Below are 22,789 nucleotides of genomic sequence, written 5' to 3'. Positions count from 1 at the left end.
CCTTTTTCTACATACAAAATAGGAAGAAAAGGCCATTATGTAGTTTCTTTCTGGTAATAAGACCCTTTTTAAGCAAAACTACTATATTCTTAGTAGAGAATTACAAGTTTTTGCTGTCTCCAGTTTTACTTCAAGTTCTCTTATTTCTCATTACTCCCTCTTTGATGATATTATACTTATTGTCATTGATACATCCTAAGAGGTTTTCTGTCAGTTCTGGTGAATTACCCATAGACATGAAGAATTTCTCTGTACCATTAATATGACAGATCATGGAACAGTTTGGGTTGGAAGGAACCTCAAAGATCATCCAGTTCCAAACAGCCTTCCATGGGCAGGGGCACCTTGCTCTAGACCATGTTGTTCACAGGTAGTTGATGACAATTACTGTATATTTTAAAGGAGGTATAATAAGTTATTGGGCATAACTTCATAACACTGCATAACTTCATGTTGTAGAAAACATTGAGTTTTTCTTTCTGGTACCTTTCTAAATGCTCCAAGAGGCTGATTTTCATCTGCTGTGTCATTCCCATTGTTTAAGTTGCCTTCCAGGTTCTTCCATTATTAATAAAAGATTTGAATCACCTGAATAGTCTTGAATGGTCAGCATCCCTACAGAAGAGATTTTGTAGAGATCCACCAAGTTTCCATTCCTAAACCAAAGGATTTCAAAGGTTTGTTTTTTTTCCAGAGATAATAACAGCAGTTATGAAATGAATTCTAATGTACTATCTCGGGATAAGTTGGAAACCTTCTGGCACCCTCTAAAAAATATATCTTTGAACCAAGAATGGTTATGTCCTGGTAACAGCAGCTCTGAACCATTTTCCCACATGAACCTCCAAAATTACTAGTCTTCCTTCAGCTGTCATTTATGTCTTTGTAGTGCCTATGTTGCATTCTTTATTATACATTATCTTCCTTGTAGACATAGATGGAGACCATAACTATTTAAGGTAAAAAGTGAGGAGTTATTTTCCTCTAAGATTGTTGAGGTTGTCAAGGTTGTTGAGAGCCTTGGATCCCTTTCTGGTCCAAGTGGTTCTTGGGTTTGTACTTTTTGCTTCAAATGTGTAGCCTAACAACTAACCTTAAGCTGATCAGAGATGTAAATCAACAAATTCTCCTGAAATTCACTTAAATCCACAAAATTCTTCATTCAGAATTGGAGACAAATATCTTAGCACTGACTGCAAGCAAATCCATGGTGAGGTCAACTGGCCCATAGTGCATCCCAAGGCATAACTGCATTGTATCAAGATAACATTTGTTCCACAGTTCTATTTCTATGACTACCAAGCCTGATCCAAGCTGCTCCCAGTGATTATCTAGCACTCATTTTCACTTCCTTAATAATAAGTTGACAGCATGCTGCAGATAAATTGATTCACAGAGCTTCACAATTGATTAATTCCAAACTGGAAGGAGATGGCTGTTGCCATGCAAGTCAGCAGGAATCCTGATTTTGCTTGCTTTCCTCCTCCTCTCTTTTCCACTCAGGCAGAAGGAAGGTTTTCTGGGTTTGTCAAGACAACTTTTGGAAGGATAAAAACAGTTAGCAGAGGCACAAAGTGCTTTCACAGAACAAATAAATAGAAAAATTGTGTATGTATACACAGGGAAGTAAACAGTTGTAAAAAGCTTTATCATTTGAGTCTCTCCTAAGGACCAGATCTGTAGAATTTTTCCATTCCAGAAAGGAAAAGGACACTTGTTGCGAGGTCTCAGCAATGTCAGAGGACTGGAAAGTAAGCAGGATGATTGCCAAGCATGTCCAAACCTCCCTTATGTGCTTCCTCATACACACATGCATGCAATTAGTCTCAGGTAAGGAAGCCCAGAAGCCCTTGTCAGCTTCACATCAATGTGGTTTTCCACATAAATTCTACATCTAAGAGAATGAAAGAAAAGTAAGGAAACCTCAATTAAAACGTGCTCACTTGTGAAATAACAGGAATTAACATAAAGCCATGGTAGGTCCCACACCACTATTTTGAGCCAGGTCATTAACTGGGGCCTATGAAAAGCCTGAATGTCCATCAAGATTTAAAGCTGCAGAAGCAGCCTTAATTTTTCCATTTTCAAACTCATTAAAGATTTGACTTTGCAGTTCAGTCTTAACTTTCCTCATTCTTTCAGTGTCATTGTCAGAAATCATAGAGCCACACACTGACTCCAGCAGCAAACTGGCTTTTGGATGTCTCATCACCAACATGTTTTGATGATGCATCAAAGAAAAGCTGAACCAAGAACCTTGTTGCTGAGATTTATAGCCACACAAATCATGGCCTCACCTTGAAAGTGTCTTGAATAAAAGAAACAGAAATTTTCCTTCCATCTGCAGAACCTTATGTGGTCTCATAATAGCTGAGGATCCTGTGCCCTGCTTTAGAGAATAAAGGTTTCTTAGCTGTTTTTAAGTAAAATGCAACTTTAGACTGCTGTGGTATTTTTAATGACTAAGAAAAACTACCAAAGGGAATTCCCAAGTAGTAATGCAATTTAGTAGGCTAATACTCACTTGTACTTTGAAAGAAAGCCATTAAATTATGTCAGAACAAAATATGCTGAAGAAATACTTGTAATGTATGTGTACAAACAACTGACACAAACATATTTAAGGAAGGCTGCCACGGGAGGAGACAAAATTAGGGTTTAATTTCAAGCAAAGTCAACCGTTGGTATCTGATGTGTCCATACAAAGGCAGAGGCTTTTGGTGGTGGGGACAGAAGGCAAAGATGTTTATTGGCCTCAGGGGCAAAAAAGTCATTGGTATTTGAAAGGATAGAATTAGGCTGGGTATTAGGAAGAAACTATTTACTGTGAGGGTGGTAAGGCACTGGCAGGGGTTGCCCAGAGAAGTTGTGGCTGCCCCATCCCTGGAAGTGTCCAAGGCCAGGTTGGATGGGGCTCTGAGCAACCTGGTCTAGTGGAAGGTGTCCCTGCCCATGGCAGGGGGGTTGGAATGAGATGATCTTTAAGGTCCCTTTAAGGTTACCTTCTAATACTTCAGCTCTCAGATTTGCAGTGATTCAAATATTTCTTAATTGCTTTCTAATTAGATCAGGATGTTATTTTTTCTACATTTGCTCTCATTTAAATATTTGGTTAAATACTTTCTAAATAAGCCAGGAAAATATTCATATGAGACATCTGATACTTCAATAAGATACAAAGCAGAGACCTGCTGCTCTTTCCTACGGAACAGTCTCAGATCACAAGATTTGCACAATTATAATCTGAAATCTGAAAGTCTGGGATTTATTCCCTTCTTGTTGACCTTAATACAAAAATCCTAAGAATTAATTTCAAAATTTGGTGTCTGCAGCTAAGAAGCCTTCCTTCTTCAGAATACTGCCTCTGAAGATTGCTTTTTCAAGGAAAAGCTGAAACAGTTTTTGAAACTGTGATGGGTTAATTTTCCAGAAATCAAGCTGCACTGAAAACAGCAATGAAAATTGACATTTGACAACGGTAATACATTATTTAGTGCTGACATTAAACAAGTAATATCTTTTGCTGCAACTGCAAAGCCTTATATTGCATCTATCAAGTACTTTTCAGGTTTCCAATGCAGTCAAAATGATAATCAAGTTAAATAGTTACTGGGCACATCCTGATTTAACGTTTGCTTTGATTCCAGTATCTGCAAACTTCACATTCAGTTATTAGGCCTGAAGTTCAAAATACTACGTGGTGTCAGAGAGGAGGACAAGGGCCACAAGAACCCAGTTACCAGAAAAATGAAGGATCAGCAAGCAAAGGTCTAGAAACCAGCTCATTTGAACCCAAGTTAAATGAAAAAGCCAGAGGCAAGGAGATGAATGTTAGGATACACAGACTTCCCATTTGCAAGATTAAATAAAGATAACGAAATAACTATTTTCTTTTTTCTTCTGCACAAACTAAGTCAGCCTCTAATCTCTGAATACTATTATTATTATGCTACATTAATATGCAAGACAATACTTTTTCACTATTTTGAACACTCTGCAGGAGTCTGGTGGTAAATATTTCATTTTACAGAAGGCAACACTGCAAAAGGGATGGCAAGTAGCACCCTCTAGACCACACAATAAGACAGAAGCACGTATTAAGGTAATTGCTTCATCCTCAGGATATTACAGCATGTTAATATTTCCCAAGGAAAATTCAAAGCCTCAGCCCAAACACAGCATGAAAACACAGCACACAGCCCTAGCTCCTGGACAAACATCTCACATGGTATTTTCCTTAGAAAAATCTGGAGTGGCCAGTGATGCCTTTCCAGTGAATCATCACATTTCTGCCACTCTCCAGCTACTACAGCAAGAACCTGCACCACCTGTTTGCAGTATAATGAGCGATTAGCACCTTCACTGGTAAAAGGTGTCACAGCACAGTTCTGCGGGGCTGTAAATGAAATTCCTGCAGTTGGCAGATGCTGCCACGACAGGGCTGTCTGCTCCTGCAGGCAAATATTTTGCTGCCCTGATTGTTAAACTCCGTAAACCCCGCTGGGGAAAGTCACGGCCATCTAAGCAACTCCTATAAGGATCTCCATCTATTTTACAACTAATTTATGTGTTCCTTGTTGACAAGTAACACCATGCTTTGAACTGCAACTGCTTGTTGATCTCAAAACACTCTCAAAGTGTGGGTGTACGAGGAATCCCGGGATGAGCCAGAGTAAAGTTCATCCTGTACCAGAAGGCTTGGTGGAAGGATGACACTGCACTTGGTCTAAGCACCCTTTTTTTTTTTCTTTCTTTCATCAATAGAATCATAGAATCATTAAGGTTCAAAAAGACCTCCAAGATCATCAAGTCCAAACTTTGACCAATCACCACCATGACAACTAAACCAGAGCACTGAGTGCCATGTCCAGTCATTCCTTGAACACCTACAGGGATGGTGACTCCACCACCTCCCTGGGCAGCCCATTCCAATGCTTAACAACCTTTCAGTGAAGAAATTCTTTCTGATGTCCAACCTGAAATCTCCCCTGGTGCAGCTTGAGGCCATGTCCTCTACCCCCACCACTTGCTGCCTGGGAGAAGAGATCTCACCTTGTTACAACCTCCTGTCAGGGAGTTGTAGAAAGCAATGAGGTCTCCAATGTTCACATAAAGAGTCAAATATTGAAGATAAGTGTGTCTAAATATTTGATATAATCTTGACATATAAAGTATTAGCAGTAGTTTCTTCAGTAGGCTTCAAATAAGAAAAGGCAGCCTGAAGGCAAAGACATGTTAATTAAGGTATTTAATGAAAACTGAAGAAGGGAAAAGGCTACTACAGAGCACCTCTCACTGACGCACAGTAATCCACTGTTCAGCCTCAAGAAAGATGGAAATAAAATCTCATTATTGCCCAGAGGATGAAGCTAAGGCTCCGGTTGAGGGAGGGATTAAGGACAAGTCATATTTTGGGAAAAGGTGGAGAAGGGAGACAAAACCCATCCTGAACAAGGAAAAGGAAATGCCACCTTAAAACCAAAGAGAAATAGTGAAAAACAGTGTGACTGAAAATTTCTCTGAAATTTGGCAGGGAAGGAGAGCTCCCTGGGAGATCTTATAACAGTCGAGAAACACAAATATGCCTCCATTTGTGAGGATAAAAAATTCAAGTCCAACTGATTAAACTGATTTGCCCCAGGCCATTCAAAAGTTTCATAATATCTGGATGTCCACCCAGAGACCTCCACTGAAAGCCAACCTCTGCATGGGGAACTTTGGCTGTCAGACTTGGTCTGGAAGATCAATATAGCAACGGAAGTTTTTTCTGATCCTCACCCAGAGCATCACATACCCAGCAGGAGAACTCTCCCTATGAAAGGACAGATACCTTGACTTGTACTTCTGGGAGCTGATCTGAACTCCGCTGATCATCTCACTTTCTCTTCAGTAGGAAAAAGGCAGCAATGAAAGGACAACACAAAGAATTTGCAGGTTTGATGTCATCAGTTTTTTGTATTCCTTTCACTTAAGATTGTGACTTTATCCAGGACCCCATTCCTAAATATTATTCCTAAATAACCTTGAAATTTTTACTGGAATATGTGAGGTAATACTGTCTTTTTAATAATTATGGAATAAAACATATCAAGTATAAGGCCAAATACAGAAAAAAGTCTCCTTTTACCAGATCTACTCTCATCTTTCACAGATAAAAATAGAGGTGGGTATTTTCTCAAGAAAAACCCCAAAACAACAATAAACAAACCAAAAAAACAACCCACAAACCCCCCAAAAAGCAAAGAATAAGGCATTTTTATGATTTATTTTGAAAAGAACTGAAAATTACAAATCAGTGGTTTAATTTTTAATGGAATATTCACTACATCTTTTCCTGATATTTTCAGACTACATTAGCTCAGCAGTATCTGGAGTTTACAGTAGCAATTAGCATCCTGGGGAGTCAGCCACAAATAACAAATTCATAAACAAAGTAGAATTAATCAAGGGAAAAATTAAAAATAGGGAGGAGCTTGCATAATCTTAGAATGACAGAACAGCTAAGAGAAGTCCTTGCTCCAGGCAAGGATTAGTCTGTCAAAATTATGGTCAAATATTTAAACATGCTTCTTTTTCCTTAATGGTTTCTGAAGTTAATGCAAGGTAATTACATAATTAAATAATAACTATATTAAGGCCTGTCTAACAATTAAATTCAAACCATAATCACCTCACTAAACTTGAAGATGTCCTTGCAAGTTTTTCATCTCAGTAAGAGAAGGTAGAGGGAGATGTTCTTAACCATAAATGCATAGGCAGACAAAATAGTGGACAACAGTGTATGGTTTTGGGGAATGAAATCCCAAAGCAAAAGTGCTCCTAATGTAAAGATATGGAAGAAATGTATTCTGCCATTACACTATTAGGTTATTAAACCAACAGCAAGTGAAAATCAGCTCATCCATTATTTTACATGCACAAGATGGAAAGGGGCAACGTGTGAAGGCACAGCAATCTCACTCTCTACTCACTGAAACCTGTACTTAATTCAGTGAAACACCAGCATAACTTTAGTTAAACCAGGCTTTTCTCAGATAGTGCCCTGATGTCACACCTCATTATCAAGCCCTGGATATCAGGCTTCAGCAACTGAACCACATGGATTTCTTGAACTGGAGTGAGGGAAGAGGATAGACAGAGAGGAAAAGGCCAAAAGGTCACTTGTCTCATTTCCTTTTTCTTACAGTTAACAGCTCACAACAGAAACTAGAACCATAACTCTGAAATCCCAGTCATGCTGCTGCATTAGGTGACAACAGACTTCATAGTCTGCCAGGATTGTATGGTAAACCAGGCCAAAACCACTGACCAGCCCTTCACCTGGCTCCACACTGGAACCTCAGACTGGGAGGCAACATATTTCCACATCTCCTATTTCAACTATTCGTATTATCAGGGCTATACCTTCATTGGCAATAATTTTTTTTATTGTTCCAAATCTATGACAATCCAGAAAGAGTACTCCTCTGGGAGGATGTTTTTAACAGAGCTCAGCATGAAACACAGCAGAGATGGAGCTGCAGCACTTCTGACCAGCAGATGACTTTCCCAAGAACACCAAACTCAGAGGTGTTTTACTACCAGAGGGACAACTTGTAGGATTTGTTTGGGGTTTTTTTGTGAAGCTTACCCATTCTTTATATAACGGTACTTTAATGAACATATTTATAAGGAGAAAACCACTTGGAAGAAGAGTCCATGAAGTCTACTGGAAGGCTTGATGTGGTAAGTCTAATTTACCTAGGAAGTGCTGAAATACTGACAAAGACAGAAACTTTAAAAAAAAAATAACAAAAAGAATAAAGACTGATCAGACACAGAATCAGCCAGGCTTGTCAGAATGGCAGGAAACACTGTCTGGTTTGCAAACACTTTACTTGAGTAGACCTTGAAAACTTACAGGAAAACTCACAAGTGCAAAGTTACATCCTTAAACAGCAGCAAGATGAGGTTTCATTGAAGTGCTATCATTTGCTTTGCATTCCTGTTTAAAAGGGTTTCCCTTTAGAACATCCTATTGAAAGGAAGAGAAGGCCTCTGAAGTGTTATTTTCCTTACATTTGTGAAAAAAAACACCCTTTGTACCTAAGGTTGGTTGAGACCCACAGTGTTTTAGGATTGCAAAATCCACTTAGATTATCCATCTCATACATGAAAGCATTGAGAACAATTCCACAATAGAAAAATTAATACAGCCTTAAAAGAGAAAAATCAATGCAGCATTTGTACATTTTTTTCCCCCCAAGAACACTAAAACATTCACTAATTGGACTTCATAACACTCCTCCTGGCTAGGTAACAATTATCACTTCCATTTCACAGGTTGCTAACGAAGGAGTTTCGCTCAATTAGAAGTGAAAGGATCAATATCAGGCCATACCACATCTCAAAAGGACAGAGGCCACTGCAACTTGAAGTGCCTCAATCCACTGGGTGACAAGACAAGGTGCAATTAGTTATGCTTTTACTCTGATCAAAGAGAAAAATTTCTAATGGACTGCCCTGCTCTGGCACAATGTGCTGCTATCTTCCCTCATTGTAACAGCAAAATTGCAGTGAAAAGAAACAATTTTCTACAAAGCAAGTCCCAAACACAACAGTGCAGAAGCTATTTTTGCATCCAATGCTCAATGTTTGGTGCTGCCTCTTTATTCTTAAGGCAAAGGGCACATATTTCATCAGCTGCAAGCTCAGAAGTGGAGCTGTACACAAAATGAAGAGATCTCATGCTTTAACATACAGGAAAGCAGATGAGTCACTTTAAATTATAATCAATGGTAACAATAATCCTACAGCTAAGACTTGAAAACCAAAGAGATATTTCTCAAGTACTTTCATAAATTTTCATAAGGGGCATTTTTACCACTTAAACTAATACAAAGCAAGAGATCAATATTACAAGGGTTTCTGTATTGTACAAGAGAGATTTGAAAAAATTCCACTTGCTTCTGTGTTTCAGCTCAACCTATTTAAATTCTCTCTGTTCCCACTGTCCTTCAGCCATACACAGAGTAAAAATGAAGAAGGTCTAATTTTTCTGAATATATGTGATATTCTATTATTGGCACAATTTTATGCAAGGTATGTCTCTTAATATAAGTATTTTAAGGATATTTATGAGCGAAAACAGAACTGATGGAGAGCTATAAATCCAAGCCAGTCATGAGGAGGTATTTTAATTTCCCTAACCCTTGTACTGACTAGGTGTGGATTGCCAGGAAAACTCAGCACTGGGCAGGTCTTTCAGTTCTTCAACTTTTCTTCTATAAAAACACCTCATCTCCTGTCTCCTCCCATTTCTTTCAGTCTCCAGCCTTCATTTCAAATCTCTGCAAAGTCTTCAGAAAGCAAAGTTGGGCTGACAGTCAAACTGAAAGCCTGAAACACTCCTGTCCCTGGAAACAGGATAAAAACCTCCCCTGTATTGTTCCAACAACCACTTCTCACCACAGACTTCTCAGAAGGTGTTTTGGTCACCATTTGGGACATGCCCCAAAAAGGCAGCTGGGCCATCTCAGCTGTGGCAGGGACCTTTCCAGTGCTGTCAGCTCCAGAGTCTGTGCTTCAGTCCATCATCCTCTGGCCAAGACTCTGATACTCTTATAAACAAAGAGACAGACTGTAAACTGACTTGATATATTGAAATTATGGAAATGACACACGTTGAAACACACTTTTTCTTTTTTGGCTATGTGTCCTAATTCCTCTACCTTCCCCCATGACATGTTTTGTTTTTTTGGTTTTTTTTCTATTTATTCTCTTCCATATGTTTCTTTATAATAGAGAAAGCACAAATAAACTACGAAGTACAAAAAGAAGAAGAGACATCTCTATAATTACAAATTTTGGTGTGTTATGATTTCTTTCTGGTAAGCATTTGGAGAAACAGATTTTAGGTACAGGTTCCATTAACAATAATGGGACAAGTTTCAAAAGTAATACAAGCTGGTGCACTTTAGAAGTGCAAAGGCTTCAGCTGGAGGCTTTGGGCAATTTTTCTGTTTGCTCTGCAATAACTAAACCTGCTAATCTAAAGAGCAAAATCTGCAGCCTTCCAGGCTGCTTCACACTGTAAAACAGTGGCCTTTCCCCACTTCCACAGTGACAAAAGCTACAGCACAAATCTCTGCCCAGGCACACCAATGACACAGTGTTGCAGGGAAAGGATATACTGCTCTTCTTCCAAAGCAGTGTCAGGGTTTCAGTCTCTGGTTCACTGCCTCTGTATGGTGTCCACTAAAGTGCTCCAAGCAGACAAAACTACCGGAGAGAAGTCAACTGATGTCAAAAAGCATATTTAATCTGGTATAAGAAACACAACAGAGGAGCACGAGAACTAGCAGCACACCCAGCTTAGTTATTTCCACAGTATGAAACAATGGATTTACATTAATAGGCTTTAGCTTGCTTCTCATTAGGGAATTAGTTTGGACCCCGTGAATGCCTAGTGAAGGAATAGGTAGGCACATATGTACATGGGGATTCCTCAAATCAATGGAAAAGAGGTGTTCACAACCCTTGGATCCCCCAAGGATAGTGTAAGCAGCTCCTCACCATATCACTTACAAAAAAGTGTATGATAGCCACCCCAAATTAAAATGCCACAGGCTTTGTTTAAAACACGAGGTCTGTAGAAGTTCTCTCCAAAATACCATTCAAGAGGAGAAAGCAATTAATAGTTTTTAGGTAATATGATTAAAGAAAACACTCTAATCCTAATTGGTAGTATAGGGAGATAAATACAATGTGTTTTGATCTGGAATTCAGCATCTAATTTTCATGGGACTTGTCCCATTACAGAGTTGAGCAAGAGGAGCTCCTGGCCTGATGAACCTTTGCCATCCCTGGGGCTTGGAAACAACCTCATGAACAAACTTCTCATCAAACCGCCATCAATAGCAGAAATTTTCCCGTAATTTGGAGAGGGGAATAAGGTTCTTGTTATTTAACATCCATTTACATGAAAGAACTCGAGAGCAAACAAAAAGCCAGTTTCTACTGGGTGAAAACAAGCCAATCTACTGAAAATGAAGCACTTACCTCAAAGCCTGTCTGTGTCAGACAGCTGTGCCAACTACCACACATTGTTCTTACCTTGGAACCACTCAGAAATCTGAGACTGGATTTGTCTTTCCACACCTGCTCTAGGCTAGACAATACAGAAAAGCAAGCACTGATTAAAGGCATCTTTATTCCACTCAGCCATGTGCTTTGGAGGCTCCCTCTGTGCCTGGTTTGCTCTTATCAAAGCTACTGATGGACTTCTAAGGAAACTCTCCAAACACTTCCAGACACCAAAGCACAGCGGTGTGGGGGCATCAGGGAGCTCTTTCCCCACCTCTACAGAAATGCCAACATTTGCTGCCTGTGATCTCCTCGATGTCATAACCACTACCAAACCCACCCTCAAAACCCATTGCATCCAGCTCTCTCCTGCCTTCCAAGGTGTCTAAAATGGGAACTGTATTCTTAGGTCTAAGCCCCTTTATTCCACATCATCCCACCTCTTTTAAACAGTGTGCAGTGATCTTGTGTGAAATATTCACCTACCTTTGTTTTTACTGACCTTGTCCAGTACCTCCTGGGATGACCCTAGTTGAGCAGGGAGGTTGGGCTAGATGACCCACTGTGCTCCCTTCCAACATTATCCATTCTGTGATTCTGTATTTTTTCCCTCTATCCAATTATCCTGGTGATCATTTTCATGTAAGAATTTGCAACCAGGCTCTACTTTAAATATGCAGAGTGCTAGAAAACACTTACTCGTGCTAACTTAGCCAGACATATTTCTAGCCATGCACGCAAATCTCCTGAATTTCACAGAAGCTGGTGTACCATACTCCTGCTTTATCAACATACATCTCTAATGCTCTTTCTCCCCTCCAATTCTTTAAATAATTTAACATATGAAATTGGAAGGTGCTGATTTTCTTGAATAAATTAGAACTTATTCAAGAGCCTCAAACATGCTCTGATGACATTGAAGGAGATAGACAGAAGCCAGCAACAAGCATTGCTGCAGCTCTCTCTTAGTAGGCACAGAGAAGTTTGCAAATATGTACTGAGGATGAAGTAGATACTGCTTTTGAAAAGCAAGTGCTTTGCTCAAGTTTGCTCAGTAAATTTCAGAAACATTATCATTAAAAATTAAAATTAACTTTCAGTTGCTTGGGCTCTATAATCTGTTTCAAGTGCTTTTAGATGCAGTGGTAGGGTTTACATAAAAAATTCTGAATTTTTGCTTGAGGATGTTCCTGTATGATTGCCAAGTCTTCCTTTAAACTAATTTCTCCTCCCTTCCTGTCCACCATTGCATTTATCAATACTGTACTTATTAATTTTTAAAGGTTTCCCTTCTTCACAATAGCTAAGTAGGAAAAAATGGAAAGGTGGAACCATGGCAGATAATATAAATTTGTCAAATGATTTCCTTCTCTGTTCATAGCTGCCAAAACTCAAAATACCCCCTCTTTATGACTTCATGCACTGCTGGTGATTTAGAAGTGAAGCAAGAACTCATTCCTTTGCATTTTAACAAACATGAGGAACAGCACGTTGGCGTGGATGCTTCTTTTCAGTAACAATTGCCAATCATCTCGTCTGGCCAAATATGCTTTTTCCTCCTTCTGTGGAGACAAAGAAATATCCTGGCTGGCCCCTTTCCTACAAATCCAGACAAATCCTGTAACTTCCAAGCACTTTGTCAATTCTGAGCATCCTGCCAGTGATCAAAACCCAAAGGGTTCCTACTAAAAATACCACCTGCACTGAGCTGAGTACAGTTCTTCTCCAAGTTCTGCCCCAGTTCTTTTCCACACCAATGCTGCTGCATTTATTGTTAACATAAGAAATTCCTAGACCAAGCCCCTCTTGGTGGTCCTCTAAGGTGGTACTTTAATACAGGTAAAAGAGGCTGAATAATCTCAACAAAAATAAGAGATTGGGTTGCTTTCTACAAGCTAATGCCTTCCAGATCATGTTGTGGGCTATGGGACTCATGGTGCCATTTTTTGATACAAAGAAGTCACTAAACTGCTGAATTTCTCCCCCAAAGCCTTTTCCTTTCAAATGCAGTCACATTTGAAGTAATAGTTTAAAAAAACTATGTGCTTTCTCTTTAGCCATCAGCAAACTTTCTTTAGAGGAACTGCAAAAGCTAAAGCAAGAAAAAACTATTCCAGAATCACAGAATCACACAACGGGTAAAGCTGGAAGAGACCACAGTGGGGTCATCTGGTCCAGCTTCAAATACCACAAACAAATTCTGTTTAACCCCTCAAGTGCTGAATTATCCCTTAAAGACTCTAAAGGTATTCAAGCTGTGGGTGATGGTGCACTTTATAACCAAAGACACAACCTGAGCTGCAAAATCTACTTGCTTGAGCTTCAATACTAAGAAAAACACTATTTCTGTCTGCCATTCTATTCAATGAACAATTTTTACTCAAAGTTGAAAAACCATGTATTAGTCTTCAGGCAGATAGCAGGATGGGAAAAAATTCTCCTCAGAGGAAAAATTCAGAAAGGTTTAATGCCACAGTCCAGGAATTAGGATGGAAATATTCATGCAACCCTAAACGTGAAGATTTTTGCAGTTCTTTTTGTAATCAGTGTGGATGCATTTACGTAAAATCTAATTTTCCAGGGAAATCATAAATGCCTCGTTTTCATGAGAAGCCTGAGGGAGACTATATGTACCAGAGATAATACAGAGATTGCATCAGGCATAGAATGCAATATCTTTGGATATAAATAACATGAGGAAGCACAGATGCAATTTCATCAAATATCACCTCTCCAGAGTACACACAAGACTAGACCTCTTTCTTAATCCACATATTAAGGAAGTGTAATAAGTGAGCATCTTTCTGGTACGTTCAGAGGGCTACGTATAGCAGGCCCTGTCCTGACTGCCATGTTTTAAAACATGCCTCTCACCTGACAGGTGGCAACGTGCTTTCTCTGCCCAGGCTTGAACAGTGCTATAAATTGCTTTGCAAAATAGTACATTGTGCTGGCAGGTTATAAAGTGCTTTACAGCACAGGTTTGCATCCACATTTTACAGCCCAGCTCATCTCTGCAGCTATGAGGCTGAATGTTTTAGCTCTTGACTAGGAAGAACCACAAATACCTGTAGGTTTTCCTAATATGGCTTCATTTCTCTCCAGAGAGGACTGAAAAAAAACCTTTGCAGTAATTTTGCCATTGCCAAATACTGTTCAGCCTAAAGTTTACACAAATTACACGAGAAATGTAAATATCTCCATGTTTTATGAATACTGAAATGAGGAGTCATTAACCAAGTACAAATATGGATATTCTATCATCATTAGCAGGGATACTCGCCATTATTTCAAACAAAATATTGATGTTTCCTTGCTCTCCTCTTTCAGAAAAAGGCTGTAGCTCAGTTGTTTTAAAAATGCTCTTTCTTTTTTACTTTTTTTCAGAACCTTTATGATCACCTTTGAAATTTGTAGCTATAACCTGAATAAAGGAAGTGGATGTGGAAGAACAGGAAAGTTCTGAGTACTATTTCAGATCCTGGCAAACATCTTGGAAATAACAGATGAGCCTCCAAACAACCAGCTGAGGAAGTGGTTGAAATCCCATTGCTAAATCTCAAGAGTAGATTAAAAATAAATATAAAGAAAGAAGTCAGCTTTCCGCAGAGGTGCTGGAATAGGCCAGGTTTGTTTCAGAGTCTCAAAATTTCAGTTCTCAAAAACTGAGAGAGCTCCAAATTTAATTACTTACCCTAATATTCACTCAGTAGCCACATAGAGTTGGATTTCCATTAGTCTCCCACTTCTCATGACACTGTGAATGTCTTGACTAGTGGGTAAACCAAAACACATCTCCTCCAGGCCCTCCTTATGGCAGCACATTATACACAGCACCTTGCATATGGTATATGACCAGCAGCAGGGCCAGGGCACTCATCCAGGAAAGGAAATCCATATTTAATCCCATGTGCCACTGAGTGTTTCTTTAACACAGGCGAGTGTTGATTTCACCTTCATAACATTTTAGAGACCAAACTTTATTTTCTACTGTAGAATATTCAAATAATATCAACAATTTTTGTCTTATTTTTTTCTGCTTTCCTCTACACGAGATTTTTTTTAAAAAACATTTTTAGTTGGATTCAAATAGAATTCTTCTTCTTGTAAAATCAGTTTTTCACATGTGATCTCCCCAGCCTTAGTGTTTGTATGGCTGACTCTTCCCATCTTTCTTTCTCCCTCCCCCAACAGAGATTCAGTAGACTCAGGAAAGCAGTAAGTCAAAACACAAATGGAATTATGTCCTTTTCTGGCCACTCATGGCCACTCCAGTCTGACACATGCATAAGGCACCTCCCCAAATTTGGAGGAGGACAAATTTGCAGGAGACTTTGCAGACAACACCCTCTCCACCCCAGACTTCTCAGGAGACCTGTGGAGGTGCCCATCCTTTGCTGCTGTTGACACAATGCTTTGCTCATTCCCAGGTTTAATGACTGAAATATCAGCCCAACAAGCAGTAATATATCACAGTATTCCTCCAGTGCATTTAGAAAGGATGATGAGATACACTAAGACTAGGACCAATGTTGAGGAGAGACCAATTTTGCCAACACAAGAGTGATGAGCCAATGCAGCATCCATAAATTTGTTAGAAGAACTAGCTTATCTTTTAATTGTGGTCCCTGCAAGTATCTAAGTGGAGAAAAAGACGCAGTTTGTAGCAGTTTGTAGCAGTGGTTTCTAAGCATTTCCAACCACAAACTCACTTTTATTTACTCTGCCAGGCCCTTTCCCCAGTTCTGAAAAACACTGGTCTAACAGGGATACAACCACACAACCCATCATGCTCACAACTCATTTCTGTGACGCTGTGTTACCTAGAGGTTCACACCAGGCACAGGATCATTCCTCTAGGTTTGACCTCATCTCTTTTGCAGAGGTTAAAGAGCAGAACTGTAACTTAAATCAAATTCCATGAACTGATGGAAAGGTCCTGACTCAGGGCAGAACACAGCACGTGTGTGGGAGAGCAGCACAAATACTGATTGGGATTTTTGCTTCCCCTCGATGGCTCACTTGTCATTAAATATACTCCAGTGTTAGTATTCCCCACCTAAAAATTAAGACCTGAATTATCTGCTAGGCACAGAGTAGTTAAAGCAAGTCCAAGTAGATACAGAAGCTCACAATGGCCTCCGCCTTTCCTGCAGCCATTTGGTAACTGTGCCTGATTTCAAAAGAAATTTTAAAATCCCAAATGAAAATTTTACACTCATGAAAACACCCCACATCGACACCAACTAGCTGATTAGTATTTTAGATGCAGTAAAATCAAAAGGCAACTTGACATAAATTTTTAAACCCATTTCCCCAAAGTAAATCCAATGGCTCAGTAAGATTTCACAAACTTTCCTTTCTCTACCAAAGGAATGGGTTGTTATTTAAATTAATAAAGAAAATGTGGTAGAGATGTACATTTTCACCTTCAGGGGTACAGGTGAGACTGTGGGAGGATTATGAAGCCATTTTGTCTCTTGTCAAGTATTTCCAAAAATGTTTGAATTCGGGTATGTTCAACTTTGCTCAAAAGACCTGGAGGAGGCTGGCCTGGGAAAAGTGGGTGGCAAGAACCACTGGCAAGCTGGTAAGACAGATTTTATGTTCCTATTTTGTTTTACATCTGCTGTCAGCAGGTCTGCTAATAAGAAGACAGAAAAAAAACCCAGTGGAGACAACAACCAAATTTTATGCAAGTTTATTGCCTAAATATTACTTTTGAGTTTTGTACTCACAGACAATACAGTAATGGGGTGTGTTTATTTATGGAGGGCAGACTGCACTCAGTTTAGCACTACAATAAACTGAGAGACATTGCAGTGGTATGTCAGGAAGGCTTGGTAGAGACTAAAATTAAAAGCAAGCCTCACTAAATCTTAAAAATGGGATGGCTACATCAACAACTTGATGTATAGCTCCTATTGGTGTTCACAGATAATAGTTATCTATTTTCTGTACCTATGAAGTGCTTTCTGTATTAAAGTACTCCTGCCATCATAAAACACTTGTGAAAATTAACAGCCAACTTCTCTTCTGCACTGAATATTAATTACTATATGAACATTTCTTGCTACACCGCTTTCAAAACATCTTCTCTCCCAGGATATTTAATTTCATGTGGAAAGCAATTTTTCATCAACCTACACAAATTAGCGAATGAAGAGGACATGGTGCATCTAAGTGCCTGCCTGAGCTCCAGGAAAGCACTCCCCACTGCGAGTTACTGGACTTGAAATGAAACACTAATGAAGTTTTTTATTTATAAACAAAAATTGGTCAAAGGACAGACAGGAAGTAGTAATGGCAGATGCCAGTGCGTTCATTAATAAATGTTAGAGCTGTGAGGCAAATGCTGGACCTGGGTTTAGTTAAAATTAAATGGTTTCATACATGTCATCAGAGTGAGCACTGCCAATACTACCAAGATGGAAAAGGTTAAAATACAGGTATGAGTATAGAGTGATCAGAATTAGTTATAGAAAGTACTGCAAGTGAGGGGGAATAATATCAAAAAGATATCTGAGAGGAGAGAAAAGCCTTGAAAGCAGCAACAGCAGAGCCTCCAGAGAAACAACAGACAGTAACTCAGACAGCCTTAAACTGGCCAAGACAGCAAGGTCACTGGTTGCTTACAGAACACATATATTAGCCCAAATTAGTTATTCCTGTTTGTCACAGTGGACTTCACATCAAAACCAGTTCATACACTTCAACATATCTCAGGGTTGGAAAGGTTCAATGAAATTTCTGAGCACACTCAACATTAATCATTCACAAGCTGGAATTTTTAAATTAGTATGAAAGATACTGCAGTAAGCACAGCTCAGCCAAAGAATAATTAAATGACTACTGTGAAGGAAAAAAAAAAAAAAAAAGACAAAAAGACTGCACTGTACAACTCCTCGATTCAAGGAAGGGGGGAAGGACCCAGCAGAAGTGAACATTTCTCTGTTGGATACAAGGTGAACCAAAACCTCTGCTAGTTATTTTCTCTTTATAGGTCCTGGCCCTAGAAACATTTATAAACAGCTCTGAATCTTTGCTTCTACACATCCAAGTTGAAGTTTCTGCAAAAATGTTTCCAAGATCCTAACTCTGCTTTCTCCATCTCTACTGAATCTTTAGGAGGGGTTTATAAAGCTGCTCATAAAACACAACCTGAAAACTCATACCTTATTTCCCTAGCAGAAGGAACTGAAATGATGCTTCATGCCCTAAATTAATTTAGTTGTTGGTTCGTTTCACTTCAGTCAAATACTCAAAGCTCTTGCTATATTATTCTCATTTCCTTCCCATTTTGAACTGCTATCAGATAGTCCACGTGAAACATTTTGCACAAAATTATACCGGTCAAACCTTAAAGAAAGAAAAAAGAAAAATATATCAGCTTTCCAATGTTTTTAGTTATAAAGACCCTGTCTTGTTTTTGATAGTATGCTTATAAATAATTAAAATATATGAACAGAAATAATAGCAGAATACTTTTCTTATTAGGCTTGAACTCAGCTTTCTATGTATATTATCACCATGATGAGCCTTTATTTATCTGGCCCGTGGTAATACTTTATAATGATTACATAAAGAGGTCTATTTTAGGAAGGTTATATCTTTGATCTCTATATACATGGAAATCATTTGCAACTGACACATCCATTACACTTGCACATGATATTCTTCATCTGCAAACAAAATACTTATAGAATCATTTTGTTTCCTTCAGAAAAGTGCATTTCTGCCTCTCTCAGCACATATCACAGAATCATAGAATGCTTTGAGTTGGAAGGCACCTTAAAGCTCATCTCGTTCCACTTCCCTGCCATGGGAAGGGACACCTCTCGCTAGACCAGGTTGTTCCAAGTCCCATCCAACCTGGCCTTGGACACTTCCAGGGATGGGGTGTCCAGAACTTCTCTGCGTAATCTGTGCCAGTGTCTCACCACCCTCACAGTGAAGAATTTCTTCCCCATACCTAATCTAAATCTGTCCCCAGTTATTGTGGAGACATTCCCACTTGTCCTGTCACTCTATGCCCTTGTCAAAAGTAGCCCCTTTAGGCACTGGAATGGGCTTTAAGGTCTCCACAGAACCTTCTCTTCTCCAGGCTGAACAACCCCAACTCTCTCAGCCTGAGTCAGAAATAATTGAAAACATACTGTGAAAATCAAAGAGGGTATTGATTCTTCAGGCAAGCATGTAGAATTCATCACATAGTAGGTTTGTTATTTAGATTTTTTTTTTTCAATCAACTGCCACATAAAGAGATCCATTTAAAAATCCTGCCTGTAAACAATGAGGCATTTCTAAGGCTGATACAGTTTGTATGAATTTTCTAGAAAGCAGAGAAAGAGAGAAAGGTGAAGGAGGCTTTTTTAATCTGGCCTTATGGAGCGAACACACAGCCAAGCCCTTTGAAGCACAGAACTTGGTTCACAGTATTGCTGAACTTGCCTCGCCTCCAACATCACCTTTCCCACCATGTGCTTCATCCCCTCTCTCTGAAGCCTTGTCTGACATAAGGTCACTTAATTTTCCATGTATTGTCAGTCCTGAAAAAGTTCTGGCAATTACAGACAGAATAGATTTCCACATGCTTTTTCCTTAATTTCTTAAATAGCTCGTGTTCATTATGTGCTTCACCTGATCATAGTTAGAATGATAGTTACTAGACCACAGAGAAGATTCAGAGGGACCAAGCCAAGACGCTGTCTTCTGTCAAATTTGACCTGCATATTCCAAAGGAAGAAAGAGGTCAAGACCTCTGGGAAAAAGAGAGTTTCACAGGACCCCTGTACCAAAGAAACAGTATCATCTCAGTATCTAATCAACAAGCTTCTGTCAGTATCTGTGTGTCAAATAAGAAAAAATAAGGTGAGGAAAAGCAAAGAAAGACAGAAAAAGAAATACATTTCTGAAAGGAAATACCCATGGCATCAACCAGCTGATATTAGTTGAGGATGCTAATTACTATCCCATAATTAACAAAGATGAACCCATATTGTGGCTTTTAAAACATCATAACAGAGTCTATGTACACCCCTGCCATGAACTTTGATTCCTGAATGAGACAGCTCTTAAGGGTTTCTCGGAGTTTCAAAGGGTCTTGGAAATGCTATGCTTTTCATCTTTATTTATCCCATCCAAAAAGACATTCCTTGATTTAAGTCAGATTTAATCACTGTATAAAACAAGGAAAACAGCTGTGAGGATGACTTAGGTTTTGTACATTAGTCGCAGTTTGATCCCAATCATCTGCAAGCAGTTAGCTATGATTTGATGAACCATATTAACGAGGCAGGATGAATGCTGCAAAGCACTTATTTATCTGAAAATAAATATGTATTTGCCACCAAGATTTTGTCCAATATAAGCTCTAAACGCCAGAGATGGGGAAAATATGCTCCCCACTGGGGTACATCCTTTCTGCTAGAGTGTGACTAAATCTACTCTACTGGCAGACTAGATTTAACAACGTCCTTCTCCTTCCCAAGAATGTTATAAAGCTGCATTAACATCCTCAGGCAAAAGTCCCCACACAAATGAAAAGGAATACTATTTCTATTTTAGAGATGTGATAAAACCCTATAGCCAGCCATCTACATAGTAAGGGTTACCACTCAGTTGCTGAAAAACCAAAATTCAGATCACCTCTAAGTTTAGAATAAAGCGGTACGGAAAGTTAAACACTTGAGCAAATTCAGGATTGCAACTACCTTAGTTAAAGTACAATCCTGATTTATCACCCAATTGTTACTTGGAATCTTTCTGTCAAAAAGAAGGTTCAAGGCATATAGCAAATAATATGGATTACATGGATTTTGGAAAAGATACCCTTTCATACATATATCAAACCCTCAACATCTCTTTGAGAGAAAAATCCATAACCCATAGCATGGAAAAGAAATCATCAGAAAAAGAAAGGTAGAAAAATCACTTCAGCACTCATGCTGCAAGCACAAGGAATCAAATAAGCAGAGCCAAACTGCAGTTTCCAAAATCATTCAAATTCATCTTCCTGGTTTAGATATCTTTGCTAAACTACCAGAAAAACAGCTCATCCTGAGCTCATTCTCAGAAACTTTAGGCAAAGCTCTGGTTTAATTGTTAATGTGGTACATGAAACAACAACTCATTGCTGATGCCTAAATACTGTGAACACGAGCAAATTTAAAACAGGCTAAGCACTGGTATCTACAATAGCAAGTGCTGGGCACATTACCAACACTTGCTGTACAAGTCTCTGTCTTACAGTTTTACTAACACACTTAATCTTTACCTATTTCACTTCTCTTTTTCAAAGCCTAAGTGTAAAATGGTACTAAATGCAGTGTGAAAACAGTAATTCCCAGTTGCCTTATTAAAACATTGACAAGGTTGCTGGAGAGGCAGCTCTGCAGTGTTATATATGACCATGTGGTCAAAGGAAACCTCATCTAGAAAGGAAGTTCATTGAGATGATATCTTCCTACTTCTGATTGATTATTTGCTCAATAAATAAATATATTAACACTTTAAATAAACTTAGAAATCGTTGATTCCTTCATTATTTCTTCATCTCCACCAAGAAAAGCTTTTCTGTAAAGTAAGGACACAGTACTTCCACAAGTACTGGGCAGAGATTCACCAAAATCTTTCCAAGTGCTAAAATGTCATAGTGGCAGCACAAACTACCCATAAAATCACTTAAGCTGCCAGTACCCAAAGCAGCACATAAAATACAGGAAACTTATGGGAATTACACTGGTAGTTACATAGAAGCTTAGTACACAGTCAAATTCCTAACAACATCAGAAAGCTCCATCACTGCCACCAAGCTGGAAACATCATGTCCAGGGCCAGTGCTTAGGCGACACTCTACAAACATGAATAATCCACTTTAGTGACATCTTAATTAATGGCTCTTGAATTGCTGGGGAATACATGCATTTCTAAGACACATTTCTTTAGAGTCCATTACAATGACCTGTCTGAAGTTCCTGTAAGTCTCTCTTTGGACAGTTCCTGTAAGTCTTTCTGGTTACTGCCGTGATCTACCCTACATGCAAACACCTGCACATAGGCAGGGGCATGGCATTGCTGGGATGCTGGGAGATGCTGTTCTTAGCAGACAAGGAAGGTGGTGGAAGGGGTGAAATCAATAAAAATGTTGGAGCTGATTTCACGCTGCAGTTGCGCAGCAGCTTCTTCTGTTCTTCTGTCTCCCCTGTCCAGACCCAGACCTGACACCTGGGTTTCCTGGCTTGACTCTGGAGCTGTCTTCTGGCTATGGATTTACTGGGCTGTGGGCAATGCTAAGCAGTGCCTCTGGGCTCCCGTGTACCTTGCCATCACTGTGGCTCCCTGTTCAAGGTGGAGCCCCAGCCTTCCCTGCACCCTTTGGAGCGTATCTGCTCTTGCTCCTTATCAAGAGGAACCTGAAAACTCACAAATTTTCATGAAATATTGCTGCTAAAAATGAAGCAAACCCAGGGAAGGCATATCAGGATCATGATGTGACACAGCAGTCGGTGCCTTGTTACACGACTAAGGGCTGACAGATGTAGTCTGCTCCTTCAAAGTGATCTCATCTGAGGAAAACGGCAAACCCCAGGAGGTAACATAAAACACTACCTATGCCTGTTCTTGGAACAAAGAGCTATTAACCTCAAGTTTTATTCGTGCTAAGACTGGCATGATTGCTAACATGAGAATGAAAACATCCACGTTCCTGGTGGTCCTCAGATTT

General features: G+C 39.3%; 1 protein-coding gene and 1 long non-coding RNA gene across 9 annotated transcripts in view; both read right to left on the bottom strand.

Annotated features, from left to right (window-relative positions):
• Positions 1 to 22,789, bottom strand: part of TRAPPC9 (trafficking protein particle complex 9) — a 455,047-nt gene that overhangs the window by 80,997 nt on the left and 351,261 nt on the right. The gene's annotated exons all lie outside the window — the stretch shown is intronic.
• The window catches only part of LOC108498964, a 15,608-nt gene continuing 14,248 nt past the window's right edge, over positions 21,430 to 22,789 (bottom strand). Inside the window, exon 3 of the long non-coding RNA XR_001875360.1 lies at positions 21,430 to 21,441. This is a non-coding gene — a long non-coding RNA (uncharacterized LOC108498964). The remainder of the gene's footprint in view (positions 21,442 to 22,789) is intronic.

Source organism: Lepidothrix coronata, unplaced genomic scaffold, assembly GCF_001604755.1.
Source record: "Lepidothrix coronata isolate B3197 unplaced genomic scaffold, Lepidothrix_coronata-1.0 Scaffold67, whole genome shotgun sequence".
NCBI lineage: Eukaryota > Metazoa > Chordata > Aves > Passeriformes > Pipridae > Lepidothrix > Lepidothrix coronata.
The sequence above is the reverse complement of the archived record's forward strand: the minus strand, read 5'-3'. Positions and strand labels throughout refer to the sequence as shown.